This window comes from Pinus tabuliformis, chromosome 7 (genome assembly GCF_031772625.1).
Source record: "Pinus tabuliformis cultivar Carrire ecotype Pingquan chromosome 7, CPIR1, whole genome shotgun sequence".
Classification (NCBI taxonomy): Eukaryota; Viridiplantae; Streptophyta; class Pinopsida; order Pinales; family Pinaceae; genus Pinus; species Pinus tabuliformis.
In genome coordinates, this window is record NC_142293.1 from 1,709,535,923 (window position 1) to 1,709,555,434 (window position 19,512).

Sequence of the window (19,512 nt, forward strand, 5' to 3'; positions counted from 1 at the left end):
ATTTAACTTCTTGTAATAAGTTTTCATGTCCTCTCGATAGTAGGTGGAAATATGGCCACCACTTTCACTACAAAGCACCAGAGTTGAGTCATCCATGTGTAATAAAATCCAGTCAATTACCTATGCAGAAGGTATGACTGGGAACCTGCATACAATCCTATGTATCCTATACCGTTTGTAGTTGAGGTATACTTCCTTATTTTCCAAATCTCTAGGGAATTACTTCTGCATGAATGTGTCTTTAATATTTCCACATGACCTTAGTAGATTTGTATAGGAAGCATTATGTGTATGTAAGAATATGAATGATAGGCTTTGTAACTTATATTTCTTCTTCAGTGCTTGCTTCTGAAGCTTCTTTTGAGGCCACTTGATGGGCAACATGAGGCATCGTTCCAATAAATGATGAAAGTGTAATGAGACTAGTAGCTGGAACACCTACATGTGGAAGCACACTCATGGTGACAAAGATTAGCTTTATGACATCTTCTACTGGTTACAAGCAATAACTTAGCAGATCATGTTCAAAAATCCATCAAATGTAGCTAAGAGTATAAGCCTATCAATGACGGGACATGGTTACTTGTACAAGTAAGAAATCTGCATCAAAACAAGGAGGGCGCATTGTTGGAGCATGAAGGGAGGTCAAGGCTCATAAGAGGCCTTGAATGTGCACTCAAGCTAGAGAGAGAGATCATGAAGGGCACATGGCGCATTGTCGAAGCACGAATGCCTCAAACATGGGAGTTTTGGTTTAGGAGAAAACATGTTGAACAAGGAGTATGAATTAAATTTTTTTCTCAACAGAAGATAGCTCAAATTGGGGAAGAAGAGTAGCATAATTCTAGATTATAGATATGTGTAGAAATATATTGTTTTTGTTGCAAAATTATATAATGTGTAAGGGGAGGTATGCAGTCACTTTCCTCTACCATATTTGTATCCCTCTCCGCTTTGAAGCAAATTATAACTTGAAATTCCCATTTTATTTATGTAAAATCTTTGGCAAAATGGAAAAATGCATAGGACAGAACCTAGGAATGTTAATCGTAGATTGTATCATCATGGTCTAATTAGAATAATTTTCTTGGAGGAAGTACATAAAAAATGTGATAATTGGGATGCCTTCCTGGGTTAGAATAAATTCATTGATGCGGGCATTGCACATGAGGAGATACCCAAGTAAGTAAATATGTCTATGAACACAATGATAGGATTGATAGTGAATAGCCTAGTCTTCATGAGATTGAAGATTTTCTTACCTATTGATAAAGTTATAGAAGAACAAAAAATGGACATGGAAAACTTGTTATAGATGTCCATAGGAGAATTTCTAGGAGCATGACTAAGAAGAAACTTCCAAAACAAACTGTTGAGCCTCCATCACTAGCTACCACATGTCCTCCTAATGATGTTACTTCTTTTCATATTGAGCCAATACCAACTGGGCATAATCACATTCGATAGAAGGAGTTTGCAACCCCTTTTATAAGGAAGTATAGAACCAAATTTCCTAATACTAAGAATCTCATCTACCAGTACGCTAAATCTACTAGACCATCAATGCCAATGGCTGTTGACTTTGAAAATAATAGAAATTATTATGAAGTTGTAAAACCAACTATTTATTATACTACCTTCAACAATCCTTCTTCATTAAAATTAAGGAAGAAAAGCTAAAATATTGAAAAATTGAAGGTATTAATTGAAGAGTTCAAAGTTTTGGATATATATGTGAAGAAAGAGAACACAATTTTGAAGGCCAAAACGACCCAATTGCAAAGGGAAGTTGGGAAATTAATAGTGAAGAATAAAGACAGATGAACTACACTAGATGGTTCGAAATGCGCTGATAGATTTTCCCTGATGTGATTATCATCTAAAGGTTTCTTAACACAAAATAAAGATTTTTTCAAGATTGCTAAAAAATGGCTTAAATGAAATCATAATTTAGCACTGCATAACAAGACTTTATAAAAATCACTCTAGGAGGATAAGAGGATAAAAGGGGCCAATGTGAATATCTTAATTGGTATCCATTAATATAATTGAATCAGCGATCAAGTTTTTGCTCAGTTTTGAATTGGCTTTATATGAAGACACTAGCCACAAATCTTGTTTACATGGGGACATGAAAAATATCAAGTTTGGGGGAGATGTCAATGCTCTAAGTTTATGCCATTTTCACTACCATCAACCCCTTTTCGATCATATAAACCCTTTCATTAAATACCCATTATCATTCCTTCTTTGAATTCTTTCAATCGAAAATACATTCAAAAGGATGCAAGGTAATTGTGTTGTTTAGTTTATGGCTTTTCAATTATTTTTGATGAATTAGTGGGATTAAAGTTTGATTTACTACTAATGATGGTTTAACAAATTCAGGTGTTGTAAAATATATAATGATTTGTTGTCCCACCTTGTTGTTTTGCATGTTTGCATGCCTCTAAAGGGAAAACCAAGACATGAATTTTCCTCATATATGCCTCAAGATTCTTTTATGTCCATCAATGTTGTTCCATACCAGACAAAGCATGCATTGTTCATTGGTCAGACTTATGGTCAAATTGTTCCATGAATGTCATGTCCATCAAAGAAGATCAAGTTGCAATGATCCATGCTAATCTCACACTATACAACTCAATCATGGTATAATTTTGTCGAAGGATACACCAAAATACCCTCTTTTTCCCATAGGTATATATACTCAATGTTTCCAACATGTAAAACAAGGGATTCAATAGTGTCAACTTATGTGTCATTTTGCACTATGTAAAAACTATATAAGCCAATGTGAAAAGTAATTTAGTAGAGTTGTTGATTATATATATCATCTCTGTAATCATTCATAAGTTTGTTAGATTAATATATGAATGGGATACATAGATTAAATGATTATTTATTATTGCACTTCATCTCTGATTAATATAAAGTGGTTGATGCTAGTGTTCATAGACAACCTATGCCTGATTTGATAATAGTGTGTTAATTTTCCAATAAGTGTGACATCGATTGAGAGGGCCCTCAATTTAGTCAATGTTTCTAGGTTTTCTTTACTTTTTAGTATAGCATTGATAGTTAGAGTGAGATTGTACTTCATTTTCTTATTATTTTCACGATTGGTGTGTTACATTCACTAGTTCATTTACTTTATTTTGATTGCTTATGCTCTATTGTGTGTCTCTATTACGTAGATACGAGATCCGTCATTAAAGGACTAAGAAACACTTTGTAATTGTGTGTTTTTTTGCATGAAAACTTTACCTGTAGTACAATGATACATTACAACATATGCATTAAGAAACTTTTTGATGTCAACCAAGTGATCAGATATCTCTCAGGAATTTTATGCGGCGATTTGATTTAGTTTTCACTTTTAATTGTGTTCTTTCTTTTGACACTAGCTACAAAAGAACAAGTCTTATTGAAGTTGGGAACAATATTTGTTTTGTAAACAAGATAGGAACACTTAGGGTATTGCTTGAATGAAATATTGTCCTCTATGCCTAACAAAACCCTTCTCTGAGTTTATCTTCCAAATAACAAGATCTTTGTAACATTTATTTCAAGTTATTTGTATTTCAAAGTATTACACTTATTCAAAAGTATTATATTAGAAGTTTAAAGAGTATTTTCCAAAGGTTTTATGGTTTGTTAATGTCCTAAACTCTACACATACAACAATAGTGTCTTTCAAGTTTATGCCCCCAAATTGATGATTTAATGTTCAAGATTTTAGTTAATTAATTGATTGACATGATTTTCATAGTTGTAGGCAAGAAGATGAGTGAGTTTATAAGGGGGTATGAACCCCCTCTCATATGGTACTAAATTGAGCATTGAACTAGGAGAGAAAGTGAGGAGGCATATAGGATTTTGATCTACATTTGATCAAATGGAGGGTATTATGATCTACAAAGGCATATCCAAAGGGTTATATCATGATGAAATTTTAGTGAGGAAGGGAAACATACGACTCAAAATGATGGGTATTCTAATAAGATTGGGGGCATGGCTATTTAACAATGGAATCACTTACTCAAATGGTTCAATAAATCATGGGAAGTAATAAAGTCATATTTAGAGTAACAAGACTACAGTAACATTGGAAACTCAATGTATCAATGTCTCAAGTAATTATCTTGTCTTAACTTGGATTTTTTCTTTGGTTTCTACCACAAGGGATAGGTGTGTTACTTTTATTATTTGGGATGCTATTTGAGTTTAAGGCTCTAATCTATGGTGACCTAGTTGGTGATATGCACTTTGAGTCGATTAATTTTGATGTTCTAGTGATGGGAGGTTTGATTTCTCTAGTAAGATACCAACCATTTATAAGATGAAATCAAATGAGGTAGCTCCAAAACTTGGAATTGGGAAAAAAACCAAGGATTTCACCATGAGGGCCTTGGGCTCTAAGAATATAAAGCATGTGCCTAGAGCTGAGAAGGAGGCCATAGAGGTAGAAAATAACTTCCATAAAAGGTTCCTTGAGATAGCTAAAGTGGAAATTGAAAAATTGAAAAAAATGGTTAAGGAAAAAGGAAACAATTGTACTAACAATAAAACCTTGAAAGAATTGGATGGACGGGTTAAAGACTTGGTATATTCTTAGTCCTTGGAAACAAATTATTTTAGAATAGAAAACACTTAGTAGATTTTCAAAACTCTTATTACTCAGGCTCTAAAAAACAAGGCAGAATAGTAGTGGGACATTCTCCATGCCATCAAGATCTTTGAGGGAAATTTTGAAGCATGAATATGTAAAACAATCTTTATAATAGGTAGAATGGTTTCTCAAATGACAGATGAAGATGAAATCAAGTTTGAGAGAGAGAATCGTGTATTGTGTAGGGAACACAAGTGAATCTCATCATCCTTGAGGAAAACCTAAAACCTTTTGGGTCTAAATAAACCAACAAGGGTGACTATAAGGAGCTAGTTGATCAACATATTGAAGACAATGTACCATCAGTCATATTTTGTTTTCTATTTTGTCGTGTTATAATATTTTTCATGCACAAATATAAGATATTATCTTAATATGTTATTTTCTTATGTATAACGATGTGTAAAAAATTATACATGAACTCTTTGGTCCAATAGTATTGGATTTTCTTATGTATAATGATGTGTAAAAAATTATACATGAACTCTTTGGTCCAATAGTATGATGTCCAATTGGAAAAGGACATTTTTCGTTTAGATAAGCCTTTGAGAAAGAATGTTGTAATATTATTTATATATAATGTGAATTAATCTTCATTTTTTAGATTTATATAATTATTATAAGTTAGTTATTAACTAATAAAGAAGGTAGTTTTTACTATTTGATAATAAATTATTATGACTTAATCATTAATTAATGAGGATCACTATTATTAGTTGTTATCTATGAATGTGGATTGACACTAGTGATTTGATGGTGGTTCATTTGACTCATGTTTCATAATAGCATAGGCTTCCATAATGGAAAAATACTTATGCTCTTACTAGATACATTTAACCACTCATAAGAAATTTGGTGCTCTACAACTCTACAACCTAGTATAGGGTAGATGTGTAGGCATTAGATGTTAAAAGTTAGACAATAAAGGTTAAATGTAAACATTATATATATATATATATATATATATAGTAATTTTATTTTAATTAATCATAACATACATATCACATTAAAATAAGTGCATTGTTAAGACAATCCTGGGGAGGTCACCAATTCAAATCCCTTGTGGGTCTAACCTATATATATGTGTGTGTGTTAGGCATAAATTAATATGAATTTTATCATATAAATTAAGATAATTATTTTGTAAGCATATTTAAATTTAATTAATAAGCACATAAAAATTCCATACTTACAATATAACTAGATTCTTAACTATGGATATTCAACCCCCTTTTACCATGGATATTACTAACTTCCATATAGGATTTGTTACAATACCATAGGCCAATATCATGGCTTTTCAATACCACATGCCCACAAACCATAACTCATTTTAAAATCAAAATATTTTATAATTTTTTATTTATTTATTTTTATTTTTATTTATTTATTTTTTATTTTTTTTTCTAACATTTATTTAAATAAAAACTTAATACTTAAAATATAACAAGATTCTTAACCGTAGATATTCATCCTTATTTTACCATAAATATTATTAACTTGTAAATAGGCTTTGTTAGAATACCAAGGGCCAATACCATAACGTATCAAAATCACTTGCCCAAAAACCATAACTTATTTCAAAATCAAAATATTTAATTTTAATTTTATTTTATAACATTTTTAGGTTAAATTTAAAAGGAAAAAGGTAGAGATATTGTAATGCCATGTAAACATTTTGACTCGTGGTCAAAATTAAATTAAATTAAAATAAATAAAATAAAAAAATAAAATAAAATAATTAATTTAATTATCAATAAAACATTTTAACTTGGTGAGATTACATAAAAATAAAACTAAAATAAAATAAAATAAAATAAAATATAAATTTAATAATTGACAACTATCATTATAATTTTTGGGTGTGATCACCCCATACAATGTTTGTTGAGAGATTTGAACCTAACTTAACATGAACTTGTCTTATGAAACTACTTTAAAAAACTTAACTTGTTCAAAATAATTATTATCCTCTTCACCCAAATTCTTATTACTCTCTCACTCAAATTCAAATTCATAATGATAATATATATATATATATATTTATTAAACATTAAAAGCCTATTAATTTACATATGAAAAGGTCAAATCACAGTGTCATTGTCAGCTTTATACAATCAAAAGATGTGAATGTTTATGTATATATAAATCAAAGATCTATTCGGAGCAACACTCCATATCTTGGTATTGTTGATCTATTCGGAGCAACAATCCAGATCTTGCTATTATTGATCTATTCAGAGCGACAATCCAGATCTTGCTATTGTTGATCTATTTGGAGCGACAATCTTGTTATTGTTGATCTATTCAGAGCGACAATCTAGATCTTGCTATTGTTGATCTATTCGAAGCGACAATCCAGATCTTGCTATTGTTGATCTATTCAGAGAGACAATCCAAATCTTGCTATCGGAGCGACAATCTAGATCTTGCTATTGTTGATCTATTCGAAGCGACAATCCAGATCTTGCTATTGTTGATCTATTCAGAGAGACAATCCAAATCTTGCTATTGTTGAGCTGCGCAAAACTTCATATCTCTTGATTGGATCGATTGTTGAAAGAATGGAAGAAGGGAATAGAAGCAGTAACAATAATGAAGGAGAAGTGCTTCTCCGTATTCTGAGAGACGTGGAAGCCACACTAAACACAAACGCAACAGAGGCAATTACAACCACTGAAAGGCCCCAAAGCGAAGATCATGTAAGTGCAGAGCATTTGGTGTCCAACATGACAGTTAATATAATCGAACTGCAGAATGTTAGTAGAAACGAATTGCAGAATATCACAGAGAATGTTGGTCTACGTGAGTTGCACGAAGAGTGGCAGGGAGAGATGATAGATCACACAAGAATCAGAGTTATGAGAGCCGATGAAAATGGTGAAATTGAGGAGAGTGATGAATACTATCTCCTAACATTTACGTTGGCGGAGAATGTAATCGTGATCAGATATATAGATGATTTCCGTGCACAGAGCAATGTAATTGGTAAAACTCAAATTATTAAGGAATTTAGACTTCTGTGATCCATAATATTGTTCAAAAACTCTTCGGCAAAGTCACATAACCAATCTTTTGTCGACGCGTTTTGAACCAACCAGTGTGGTTCATCGTCAGGACAAGATGAAGAACTAATCTGGCTTAGCTTGATTAAATAGAGCGTGCAGAGACTCCAATGGCTATATTGCCAACGGCTAATTTTGACCTAAAGGACAAAGTCAAACCCCTAATATTCTTGATATAATAAATTCTTATTATTCTTAGAAAACAGCTAAATTTGGTAAATAATATATTAAAAGAATTCATATGTTAATAAATGTATATCTAAAATCAAATAATATATAATATATTATTATTAGCTAAACCTAAAAGAATTCATTCGTTAACTAAATGACTATGTTTAATAAAGGTATAGCATATAATATTTATATAATTCATATTTATTATGGTCAATAAATTAATAAATAATTAAACAATCTATATTTGTTATTATTCCAATATTATTTAAATATAAGCAACTAGTCTTAAATTACTTATTAGGTAAATGTATAATTATTCACTAATTATTTCAATCTATGGTAAATTATATTATTTTTATTTTATTTATTATATAAATATGATGGCCCATTCGAATTTAAATAATATGTTATATATAGTAATTTATATTTATCTATATTTACTTAGTAATTTATAATTTCAAGCAAACAATAGTATTCTGTTAAATCTTTATTATACTTAGAATTTAGTTACAATTGAGAAATACATTAAAGTACATGTTTAATTAATAAAAGTAACTAACTCAATAGGTATAACATATATTTATTAATAATAATTTCTTATTTACCATTTAAACATAAAGGCCCAATTTAATTCAATTAATAATTTATATTCATTAAAAATCAATATATATTCAATAATTTGTTATGAAATCATTAAAATTAACTATGTCATTAATACCTATAAGGTCTAAAAAGGAATTTCACTAATTAAATATATAAGACAATCACAATCAAAAAGGTATAGTAGAATTAATCATAATAGCAGAAATCTAGTCTCTTTTTAATATACCTAATAGTATCATAAACGGGATCAGGTTAATACGGTAAAAAGCCCGAAATTGATTAATAACCTATCATAGGACTAAACCGCAGAATACCAGGATTAACGGGGAGAAAACCCGGGAAGAAAGGAGGGACCAACCGCTAAAATCAAAACATCAGGAGAGGGAAGACATAACGAAAGGGGAAGAGGAGGCTAGGAAGATAAGGCTGGGACCCAGCAACTGCTAATCTTCCAGCCATCATCCCTATTAAGATTGTTCGGCCTCTTCTCAATCTCCAGGGCCTCTCTAAACTTGCGATGGTGAAACTGCGCAACTTTGGCAATGACTTGAGCTTCTTCTATACATACATGATGCATAGTCTTCCCCGCATGCTCAGCCAAGGCTGAGGACTTGGTCCTACCATGTCTCAAGTCAGCCGAATGCTCGCTAATCCGTTGATTGATAGAGCGACCAGTCTCACCAATGTAAGGGGTCCCACAGGAACAGGGAATGACATAGACGCCCTTCATGTCTTTAGGGTCAATAGGGTCTTTCACAGACCTGAGGGAGCCACGGATAGTGTTGAGCGGTCTAAAAGTTGCGGGCACATCGTACTTCCTCAGAATCCTCGCAATCCTATCCGTGGTCCCTTGGATGTAAGGGAGGTTCACACCCAAGATATGATCCTTAGAAGCCCTTCGGATTGAAGGCTCCTTCTTGGCCTTGAGGAAGGCTTTTTGACCGAGGTGCCTATTGTAACCATTCTTCTCAAAGACATCAAGGAGATGAGCCTTCTCTGTTTCCAGGCTCTCCTCATCAGAAATTCTTACAGCACGGGTGGCAAGAGTGCTAAGCACCCCTAACTTCTGAGCGGGGAAATGATGCGAAGAAGCATGCAAGTATTGCTCAGTGTGCGTCTTCTTTCTAAACACCTGATGAGAAAAGGAACCATCCACCTTCTTAGAGATGAGAACATCTAAGAACGGAAGACAACCATTCTCTTCTTTTTCCATCGTGAATTTAATGGCGGCGGACTGGTTATTGAGGTGACTGAAGAAACGATCCAGCTCATCAGGGCCATGAGACCAGACAACACCAGTGTCATCAACGAATCTTTTCCAAAGCTTCGGTAAGAGACGGGGAAATGATGGACCAGTGTGGTTCTTCATCTTGTCCTGACGATGAACCACACTGGTTGGTTCGAAACGCGTCGACAAAAGATTGGTTATGTGATTTTGCCGAAGAGTTTCTGAACAAAACTCAAATTATTTGGAATTCCAAATTCACGTGGCGTGATATCAAAAAAAATCTGGAGAATGATACATATAAATTCTATTTCAAATATGAAACTATCAGTATTGGCATCACTGACTTTTCAGACGACTCAGAAGAAGAGGAAACAAAAGAAGAAGAAATAATTACTAGCGATGCAGAAGAAGTGTGGGTAAATCACAGTGTTCGTGCAGAAATTGATGCGTTGCCAGCACTTATAAGTCGCCGAGAAAAGGAAAGCGGGGATGTGGGAATACATTCTATCTGATGAGTCACCTTAGCTCCCCATTCTACCCAGTTAAAGATATAGTGTTCGTTGTTCCATTAATCGACATAACATAACATGAATCAAGTCGTACCACTTTGATGAGAATGAGGGTGGAGTCATTTCAGGAACACAAGCTTTGCTTCACTGCTAGCGATCCTGATAGTACCCTAGCGAAGTGGCTTGCTTCACCTTTTTGTGCAAAAAGTTTTTCTCTTCTTTCACCCTTTATTTTTTCCTTTTCATAGATCTATGCTTAGACACTTACTATTTTTTAAATAGGGTGGATGAGGGATCCCAAATTATTGAGAGCAGAAGAGTATGCTCCTTTAGAGACAGGTTTATAAACCTATGATATTTAGCCTATTAAATATTTTCTCCTTATCTTTACATACTCAAATAGATAGGCCATAAAACATTACTAATAAACAAAAATGAGTGTGGGAATGGGAATCTTAAATAGATACGAGCATTATGGTTTTGCTTATGGTTTCCCAGTTGAATGATCATATTTTCCATCCAAAAATCATTGATTTTAGATATGTATAAATCAAATCAAATATTAGCCAAGGGTTGTATGTTACCACAACTTATCTTTCGCAAAAGATTAGCCACATCGTCTTGATGCTCAAGACCAAATTTCATGTAAGAACTATTAGAACTGAAAAGACAAATGTGGACAATTGAAAATGCAAAAAAGAATGAAACACATTTAACTAAATGCAACTTATCCTATCCAAAACTAAAAATTACAGGGTCAGGTTAAGTGAAATGGAACTTCCAATGCAACCGTAGAAGCTGCTCTCGACTTTTTGGTCAAAATATATGTGCATGTAAAATTAGTGTGAGATGCAGTGCAGTGAGAAAGGTAAAAAACCAAAACATCTACACTAATAGGTAAAAGCAAAAGGTGCAAGCACAACAACGTGACACACTTAACTTCTCTATCAAATGAATAACTTTACAACAACAACATTTCCTAGGTTCACAACCATACAAGACTCGACTAAATGCATGAAAGAATAGGTCGTGAGACATGGGTCCTAATCGATAGGATTCTTCAAGCCAATTGACAATAGGATCTTGGAAACAACCTTTTGAAACACTTTGACAAGAGAGATTGATCAAAGGCAAATCCATATTAAAAAAAAGTCAATATATTGACCACAATCAATGCTATCGTGCGAGTTAAACTTTTCAATGGATGATGCAATAGAGATGTGAGATCAAAGGATTTGACAATCATTAAAATCATTCTTTGTTCCCACATCACCGATCAAAAATTTGCATGAAGAGGGATGAAACAATTGAAATTTAAAAGTTTGATGCCTACACACTTGCATGAGCATTGGGAAGAAGAAAGTTGTCAGAGTTTAAAGGTGTGAACATGGAGTAGAGGTGGAAGCCAACTCAAACCATCAGTTGTCAACCACATGCCATCTTTGGAAGAAAAAAGTGCCGTCATAGTTGTTGCACGGTTGCTGCGCAGTCATTACATAGTCAACAACCAACTGTCCTTCTTTTTGCTGTTTCTTTTCATGAAGATATTATTCGAAGATAGACTTTCTTTTATAGGGATTTAGTTTTTTATATTAATATAAAGTCAAGAATACTTTATGTTTTCTTGCTTTTTGAGGAAAATGACTAAAACAACAGAATCTTTCCTCTTTTTTGGTTCAGTTCGATCCAATGTTTGGATCAATGATGTAATGTATCTTCCTTGTCTTAGATCTATTTAAATTGAAAAATACAGGTAGAACATGTTGTTGTTGGTTTGAACATTGTTTTGAGCTATTGTAGACACATGTGATATTTATTAATGAATATGCTTGATGCTGAATTTATTCCAATTAACATTAAATAGATTATTGCGATATGATGATTTGAAATTGTCATTCTCTAGTTTATCCATCATCTTATTCACATTGTCTTCCTAATATGCTTTAAAGGTGTATTGGAACAACTTCATTAGAATTCATTTTGTATGCTCTTATTTAGTTGTACTGAATATTTCAATTGCAAATGAAATGTTTGTGCCTTTGAAAGTCTATTTCTTCCTCTTGATATTCATTCATTGAAATTGCAGTAACGGAAATTTCATTTGCTTTTCTATTGTAAATGAGTGTTTTGATTTTCATGTTCCACTATACTACAAACTGTTTTCCTATTTTCGAGTGTGTACTAGTCAAGCCTTTGTATATAAAACTGGTTGGGAAGTGCATAGGCATAATGAACCAAGGAGGTCATGATCACATGCATTACTTTTTCTAGAATCCTTCACAAATCCCCAATAGACTGGTTGGAGAAGATCAGTCTATCAACCAAAAGAGGTATGTGGTTACCTCTGTGAACCTTTTCCTTCAGCCTAAAAGGAATCATGGAGTGCTAACATAGTGGTGTTGTTGTCGAGGATTGAAAGGTCTAATTTTCTGATGGAGTTGTTTTATTTTCAGAGTTACACCATAGGCTAAAATTTTCATAGTTATTTTGATTGTTAGTGAAATTATCTGCATGCAAATTTATATGAGAATATCTGGCTTCTAGGAGGTATACCAGGAACAATGCTGATCCAAATCCCCCAATTGTTGTTTGTGATCCTGAAAGACTGCTTAGGACGGAGAGGATTGTGGTGGAAAGTCAAGCAAGTAATACCCCTCTTAGAAGATTGGTCTCTTTACCAGAAATTGCTTCTGAAGTTCCTCTGTCCAAAATCAGATCTTGCTCATGTATTCTTGAAATTCTAGTGGATTCGTCTATATTTAGTCCTTATACCCCACTTCCAGAAGAAGGATTTCAGTTGAAATATTCTTCAGCAGTTTAGTAAATTGAAAAGTTTGGTTAATAAAGTTCAGGAAACTCCTGAAAAGACAATCTTGTCTCAAAAAAAGGTCCCTTCACAAGTCAGTTGGAGTTATGGTTCTGTTTTTACATCATTCTAGGGTCCTCCATTATCTGTTTAAACTTCTACCCATCAAGTTTTTTCCATCATCTGTTGTTTCTGTCACACCGTTTTCTAGTCACCCAACCACTCAGGTAGTAGTTATGGCAATGAGATATGCCCCTCTCATTTTTCCTACTCAACTTCATGATTTTCCTCTTAGATACAATCAAAGGCTTCCCGAATATGATGGTACAAGAGAAGTTACTACTAAGAAACATGTTGATAAGGTTAGTGATTTTGGAGATTTGGAGGAAGTAGACCATGATGATGTTAAAATCAAATTGTTTGCTCAAAGATTTTCTGGTGATGTCAAGAAGTGGTTCAAAAGTTCTCGCCCGAGAGATTTTTCCAATTATCAAGAGTTGGAAGATGATTTTCTTGCAAGGTTGGGTGAGAAGAAGAATACCTTGCAAATTATAGTTGAGTATAATAATCTAAAAAGAAAGCCCGAAGAAACTGTCCAAGAATTTTCTGTGAGGTTCAATAAAGTGTACAATTTTATTTTTTTAGAGATAAAGCCTCATCCTGGGTTGGCTTTACTTCATTATCCTGATGCTTTTGACCCTAAGATGGCCTATAATCTTAGGGAAAGAAATCCAACAACACTGTAATACATGCAAAACAATGCAGTCAGTGTGGAGGCTAATCTATTAGCAAAGAAATCTAAGATGAAAAAAGAGAAAAGAGTCACAATAAAGGAAGACCATGCTACTTCTTCTGATGCTAAGTTTGATACACTGGTGAAAACCATGTAGAAGATGATGGAGAAATCTCTCTAACTAACTGGGAAACAACTAGAGAACGTCAAATACTTTAGCATGATTATCAGAGTTTTTGTTGTTGAGAGGGTATGAATTCTTTTTTCTCCTAGGGTTATACTGCCTATGGACCTCCATGATGGCATTTTCAAGACCTTGTTTATACTCATTTGATTCTTTAGAGTCTAGTTCATTTTGAGCTAGGAGAAAAAGTTCTTGCTCTTCTTGAGTGCGAAAAATTGTTTTGTCCTCTTTTATTCCCATAAGATTTATTTGATTATCCTCCAAAATAACATTACCTTCATCATCAATGTAGTTTTTCTAAAAAGGAGGATGAACCTGCTGGTTTGGACCCTTTTGTTCTCTTTCTATGATTTGGGGAACATTCCTTTTAAAGTTTTGGTTTCTATTTGAGGAGAATTTTGGTTCTCTCTCACTTTAGTTTGGTCATTATGTTTACTCTTTGCATCATCTGATTCACTACCCTCACTAAATATCAATTTTATGATCAATGATAGAAGTGGAAGGCTCTTGCTTTATGGTAACCCTGCGTTCCGATTTTAATTTGGACTTCTTGGCTAAGATGTTGGCTTTAACTTTTACGGAATTAGCTTGCATTTCTTCCAAAGTTGCCAAGTCTCTCTCTCTAAGCTGAGATTCCATGTCTACACTGAAACCATAAGGAAAATAAATTAAATCTAGGCCAAGGGAGGGCTTGATGTCTGTTGGAATGGAATTGTAAACAATATTAATCTGTTCACAGTATTCTTCCACACTTTCATTTGGATTTCTTTTCAGTATTTTATATTCATTTAGGACTTGAAGTGGATTTTTCTTGATCGCCCATCTAGCTAAAAAGGTTTTATGGAATGCATCAAGGTTAGCTATACTTCTTACAGGTAAACTCCTAAAACATTTTTTTACATCACCTCCTAAACTTTGAGCAAACAATCTCATTTTTACATCAGATTCATCTACTTTTTGAAGGTCAAACATGTCATTCATTCTATCCACATGTTACTGAGAAGTATGAGAACCAGTGTTATCAAAAGTCAGAATTTTAGATTGATAATCTCAAGGCATAACATTTAGCTAGCCTGGTAACACCAAAGGTTCATACCTACCTACCATAGGTGGTGTAAAAGATTGACTAGAAGTTGGTCCTGTGGTAGGTGTAGTTGTGATAACTACAGGGAGAGTAGGAATAACAGTCTGAGATATCATAGGTGAGGAAGTAGAAGCTATGGAATGAGTAGGACTATGGGGTTGTAGATTAACAGACTAGGAAGACTGGCTAGACAAAGAAGTTGCTGCAAAAGTTAAATTTGAAAATTCAATAGATTGTTGAATGTAAGCTTCATCAATGGTTTGGTTCAAAACCAAAACTAGATCCTATAATTTATCAAATTTATGTAGGAATTCAAGATCAGGGTCTATTTCAAAAGGATGGTTCTGGGCGATATATGGTTGAAGTATGGCTTTTTCAATGACAGTCTGATCTACAAAAGTCTCAGATTTTGATTTAAACAAACTATGTTGTAAAGACAAATCAAAATCTATATCTTGAATAGTTTCAAATTTCTTTGGAAGAGAGTTAGACCTTGACAAAGGACTATTCTCAAGAAGAGAATTGAACCTAGACAATGGACTATTACTACCTTGACTCTCTGGAAGTATTTTCTTTCTCACTAATTTCTCTGGATTATCTACAAATTCAGGAAGGTTGGGAATAGGGTGAGCTCTATTGAAAATTCTTTTGGGAGCTAGGGCTATTAAAATTCATCATACAACTAAAAAATTAAAAACAAACTCAAATATATACAAGATAACAACCTCAAATCATGTATTTCATTAGGATAATAACATTTTTTGTTTAGTTGAAATACTAATTAAATATTAGGGAATAATGATTTTTCAATCTAAAGGGTTTTCATCCCCACTGGAGTCGCCACTATGTTGTCATTCTATATTTTTGAGGTTGAAGGAGTAAAGACATAGGACAACATAAAAACCACTTTGGAAGTTGGGATCTAACCCTATCAGCTGCAGAGAGGGATCTCTCTATAAAATTTAGCTATGTTTTATGTGAATTTTAGGCTAGTTATGATTGTACTTGTTTGTTTGATTTGATTGGTTTGATTGATTTAAGTGTTATAAATCCATTGGGCTATGTGGTCTATAAATTAAATTGGATTTTGCATCAATTTTTTGAGGAGTTCTCACAAGGCAAGCTAGGTTGCACTATTTGGATCTTTGCAAAAATTAAATGGATGGTGAAATAACATAAATGTAAGGTTCAATAGAAATCAAGGAGCAATTATGAATTCCTTGATTTGAATTCAGTGGAAAACATGAAAATTATTAACAACCAGAATAGGGTGCTCTAAATAACAAATCATATTCATCACAGTTTCTGTTAAATAATTCAGATATTTGGAATAATAGAGAAAGAAAAACAATGTCTAAACGAATAAATAGAAGGAACACATCACCATTTGGTACACCACATGAATCCTGTGAAAGGTCCTTGTATTATTGATGCTCCAGTACTTTGAAAAATACAATATGCAGAAGAAATTACATTCATAAATCAACTCTTAATACTTCAAACAGGGAAGTATTTATAATAATAATTACAAAATCCTTTACAAAATTGCTGTCAAGCCAAAAATGTATTATTATCCAAATTATAAACAATACGATTCATTCATGGTAGAAAAATAGGCCACGTAGGCATCTGGAAAGAAAGGTGGCTCTCTTTTGGTGGATTTAGTTGCTGAGTCGACCTAAAACTATGTTGCGTTGGTGTACTGACTATCGTGCTGGCCGCGGTCTTACTCGCCCTGAATTACTCTTCAGTCTAGTAAATCAGAAAGATCTTCCCATCTCTTTTCATTGGGTATGGTCAATTTTATTAAATTTCATCTACCTCTGTGTATTTGGAAAAAGTTAGTTTCACAGTTAAAATATGTTTTACCTCATTCTGTATGTGGAAGCCATTTGGCATGGTTTCCAAAAATACCTTTGCTGTCATACTGCATTTTATTCCACAGACCTTAATTCTGCTTCTAGCCATTTATTTCATCTTCATGACATAATCTTCCTGAGTGATCGGTTTATCCATTATTACATAAATGTTGGGCAAGCCTTTCTGCATCAATATTTCAATTCGGTTGGAGAATCTGTTTACTTGTAGCTCCAATGTTTCACATTTTTCTTCCAACTGATCAATAAGATTCCTCTTAGTCAATACTTTCTTGACTTCCAAAATAGTGGTAGTCCTGTCACTGATTCCTAATTCTTCAAGCTCATATTTGGACTTAGAATTGAGGAATCTGATAATGTTGGAGGCTTCTATGGGCATGTCTCCAAGCTTCTCCCTTCCCTGAACAATGGTTTCTCTAGCTTTTTCTATTAATTCCTTTTGCTCAAACATGATTTGGATAGATGGCCAAATCTCATTCATAGAATCTAGAATATTCACCCAATTGGTTTCCTTGGCTTGGGCCAAGGTATGACCAAATGAGGTATCCCTTTCTACCCTCTACAAATTTTCCAACAATCTTTGTGATTTCTGCATTTCAGTAACACGAGAAGCTTCAACTTTGGCCTTTTGTACTTCTAAAGTTTTGAGTTGATCTTGCAAAGTCTTGATTTCTTTTGATTGGAGTGACATGTTCTCCAGTGTCTTGGTCACCTATTCAGCACTTGCAGTATGAGTAGAAGAAGTAGCGATAGTGGTTGTTCCTATTGCTGGAAGTTAAGAAATGGGTATGACATCCAGGGGGACAATAGCCATCTTCTGGCTCTGTTCTTTCTCCTTTATCACCTTCTCCATCTCGACCTCCATTTGTCTAATTTGTATGCTCTTCTCTATAATTAGCTTCATCATGTCTACCTTCTGTGCTTCATTTTCTTCAATGTCCTTGGGCAATGGGTCCTCTGTGGTTGGTAGCTTGAGCTGATTTCTCAAGGATGCAATGCCCATATTTTTATTTTTAATAATCTCCTCAACATCATTTACATCTTTACGATCATACCCTATCTTTACCACCAAATCCTCTAAAGACTTGATCGTGTTATCTTTTTCCATGGAGGACACCTTCTCCATTTTCAACTAAGATTGAACATTAACAAATGAAACCTGCAATTTGGATAATGACATAACAGTGTTAGTCAATGTAGAAGATATTATCTCACCAATTTGCTTATGCATCTCCATTTGATGAATGGGATGAATGTCTTTAGTGCTGAACTCAAAGGTAGTTCTCTTGTAGTCTGCTGTTGTTTTTGGCTATGGAATTTGGCCCACAAGGAAGGAAATCTGCATCTTTCCATGCTCTGTGTCAAAAACTGATAATAATCTACTTTGTGAGCTGGAGGCCTACTTCCAAAACTAGTTATAGGTACTATTTTTAAGAATCTCATTTTTAAGCTTAATCTCCCTGTACCTATCAAAAACTATCTTCTCATTCTCTCCTTGGACATTCTGGGATTCTAGTTCTATTTCCTTGTGACCTTGTGATTATGAAGGTCCAGTAGGAGATGTTGCAAATTTGCTACTTGTAGGTGGTGCTTCTGTGATTATGATGGCAGCCTACTCTTCTGTCTCCTTGTCCACCTCTATCCTAGGAGTCAATTTTATCCTCTTCCTGTAGTTGATCCTGAACACTTTGGCTTCACTTCCTACGGTCAATGATGAGCCTTCCTCCCTCATGTTTGATTTCTCCTGAGGAGTGGGAGTCTGAAAACTGGAAGTGGAAAAGACCTGTTCTTCAGCTTCCTGCAAAATGTTTTCTGTCTATTCCAGTTGATTGGCATACTTCTCTATTTTAGACCTTGAAGTATGGATGTAAGAAGTACTTTTATTCTCCACTCTGAGCTTTGAAATAATGCCACAAGGGTCATAAGACCATGTAAAGCTCAAGCCGAACTTCATTTCTTTAAGCATCTTGTCTGCTTCTTCACCTACTGTCCTAGTATTACATACAAATGGGCCCACCTGTGCCTTTATTCGAAATTGTGATTTCTTCTTCACCACTACAAAATGAATGTCATCAGAATTCAACATTTTTCTAATATACTCTAGCGCAAAAAAATTAGAGGGAGGTATTTCTGTAGTTTGTAGGGTAACAATTCAGAACCATAAACCTTGATCTCGGTGTAGTTTTGGTATAAATACCAATCCACAGTCTTTTCTTGCTCCATTAGGTGCAAAATTCTCTTGATTTCTTCACTTATTTTGGGATGCGTAGAACTATTAAGGATGTTCATGGCTGGGTGAACAAAATATTTAATAAACTGCTTATAAGAGAACTCTTTTTGTGCTTTCATGACCAGTGATGTCTAAAAGATCACAGGTTGCTGATTTCCTGCATCATCAAGCTTCTGCATTAGAAAATTGAATTTATCTACCTGATAGTAATGGATTCAATAATGTCAACTTGTGTGTCATTTTTCACTATGTAAAAACTATATAGGCTAATGTGAAAAGTAATGTAGTAGAGTTGTTGATTATATATATCATCTCTGTAATGATTTAGGAGTTTGTTAGATTAATAT